The sequence below is a fragment of the Malania oleifera genome, chromosome 8 (assembly GCF_029873635.1).
Source record: "Malania oleifera isolate guangnan ecotype guangnan chromosome 8, ASM2987363v1, whole genome shotgun sequence".
NCBI classification, from domain to species: Eukaryota; Viridiplantae; Streptophyta; class Magnoliopsida; order Santalales; family Ximeniaceae; genus Malania; species Malania oleifera.
The window spans coordinates 23363597-23366642 of NC_080424.1; positions in this window are offsets into that span (position 1 = coordinate 23363597).

Consider the following 3046-nt stretch of genomic DNA (forward strand, 5'->3'; position numbering starts at 1 on the left):
TAAGTGTGGTGGGTAAGTTTCTTTCTACTCCGGGTAGACAACATTGGGAAGTCGTCAAGTGGATTGGGTACTTCTAATTAAGACATCATGATCGGCAAGTAACAGAGTAGTCCATCAGTTGTGAGGTTTGTTGATGCTGATTATGTAGGGGATAAGGATGACAGAAGGTCTGCAACGGGTTATGCATTCACCTTTGTAAGAGTACCTATTTGTTGGAGGTCCATGGTGCAATCCCTGGTGGCGTTATCTATACTGAGTCTGAATACATGGCAGTTGCCGAAGCTGCAAAGGAAGCGTTATGGCTTACTGGTTTAATCAAGGGGTTAAGTATACAGCAAGGTGAAGTTTTGCTACGTTGTGATAGTCAGAGTTCCATCTATTTGGCGAAGAATCAAGTGTATCATGTTATAACCAAACATATAGATGTAATGTTCCATAGGATCAGGAAGTTGATTTCTTCAGGTGAACTTGTACATAAGAAAGTTCACTTATCTTAGAATGCAACGAATATCTTGACAAAGCCGATTACCATGGAAAAGTTCAAGCATTGCTTGGACTTGCTTCATGTCTCCAGTTGCTAGAAGAGACACGGTCCGACCTTAATGTCCCAAGTTCAGATTGGAGCAGTGGGTTATGTTTTCGATTTCTCCCAATGGGCATATACTCGCCAAGGTAGAGGTTGTTTTGATATGTAACTCATATACTGAATGGGATACATGTACAAGGAGAGAATATAGTGGAAAATCTAAGTGCTGAGGAGCAACAAAGAAACCGTTGATGGATTGACTCTGACAGTCGACGGTTTGGCACCTAATTTCAGACAATTTACATTCTATCTGAAAGTATCAACGGTTGGGCTTGGGAACCCGACGCAGTTTTTAAAATTTTGAAAGAGGGACATTAAGTTGGTTGGGGTTTGGAGGAAAAGCCTTCGGGAACTTTATATATACATTGTTCTTGATGTGTTTGTAATATTGCAAGTGTTGTAAGTGTATTTGACACCAGAAAGTAAAAGATCTTTGCTGATTGCTCTCGTTGATGTAGGCATTGCCGAACCACATAATTCCTTATGTTGCTTCTATCGCATTCATACATACCGCGTGTCGTGATGTTCCAGGTACGGAGGTGCCCTGAAAGCCAAGGGAAATAAAAATATGACATTTATTTGGAAAATTTGAATTTGGAGTCACCACTAACCTATTTTTTCTTGGTGCGGCTAAAACACCTAATTATTACTCAATTAAGAGTTGTTTTGGTCAGCGGATACCAAGATTGGGATTCGGAGTTCGGTTGTGCTAGGGGAAGGTATTCGCACCCCCTACGTGTAACAACCTGCTATTTAAATGGGTTATATATATATATACTATTACATTTAACATGCTCTGATACCTTACTGGATTAAACATAATCATCAACCTAAGCAGTGAGAAGCAGAAATCACATAAACATAACCATATGTAAATATATACAATACCAGAGTGCCAAAATGTTTCCCAAAACATACATTTGTTCCCCAAAATACCAATGACTGGCTAGGGCTATACAACAGTACTCCCAAAAATACTCACTGTAATATCAGGGCAAAACCGAGGCCCCTCTATCTGCGAGCCTGATCTGCTCGCCTACCTGGATCATCTAAAAAATTATTCAACACTAGGATGAGCCAACGATCAATAAGACGAAATATGCTATTACTAGTGTGTGACAAATGAACTATAATATTATGAAAATCTGTTTCTATATAATCATGTATAAGTGGATATATGAATACAGTACAAGTAATAAAAATCCACCACCCTTTACATGTTGCTTAACATAACAGTATTGTAGGTTACTATTCAAAATACTTATAATGTACATAAGTATGTTCCCTGTTTCTATAAATCTGTATATACGTAATAGTAACCGAAAACTTTCCCTGTAGATAACTGTGTGTCATGATTTAACCCCTCGTGATAGGGTTGTGCAGCCCATAGGCGGGATCTACACTGGCTGGCCGACCAGGGTAAATCACTATACTCCATCGATCTGATCTGCCCACCTCAACCCATATCTGATGGGGAGCCTGTCCACGTCAAAGGCCTAGGTGATCAACCTACTACAATGTATTTTCTAAATAGGTGGTTGCAAACATAATATTTGTAGCAACGGTATCGTGCTCTGTAACTGTATGGTCCAACATGGTCTAATACTATATAATATATCTCTATATACAACTATCTGATTTACTATGATTCTAAAATAACTGTAATAACCATGATACTGAATAAATCATAACTGTAATCCATACGTCATGGTACTGAGAACTGTATAACCATAACACTGAAAACTGCATAATCATAGTACTGAAATTCGTATAATCATGGTACTGAGATTCGTATAATCATGGTACTAAAATTCATATAATCATGGTACTGAAATTTGTATAATCATGGTAAAACATATCTCCGTACTATTTTCATATTCTCAAGTCACACAAAAATTTTAAACATATTATATATATATATATATATATATATATATATGATAAATTGTATGAATTTCTATTGTGAATAATCATCTATTAAAACATGTAGTTTATACTGAACATAGTGAAATTGCCTAGTATAGCATATTTCCCTTACCTAATTACTGAAAAGCCTCTATGGTATACTGGCCTAACACCGACAAGGCCTCCTACACAACACCCTGAAAACAACGTTTGCCATAACAAAATATCAGTATTTTTTCGCCTACATCATTTCCTATAACTGTTAGAAGGCCAAAAATGGACTAAAAGGCCTTACCCTGAATTTATGGTGAAATCCAACTTCGTTTCACCAACGATCTACTCCGACAAACTTGTAGAGAACTTCTTCCAGAGCATCGTGGTGGCTTTGGATCGTCGATTCGGCGACTTGCAGGGCCAAAATCGAAGAGAGAAGGGAGAGAGACCATAGGAGAGAGAGAGAGAGAGAGAGAGAAGCACTGAAATTGAATAAAAATACGAGTTTGCACTATTTATAGGGTCAGATTCGTCGACGAGTTACGTCACCTCGTCAATGAG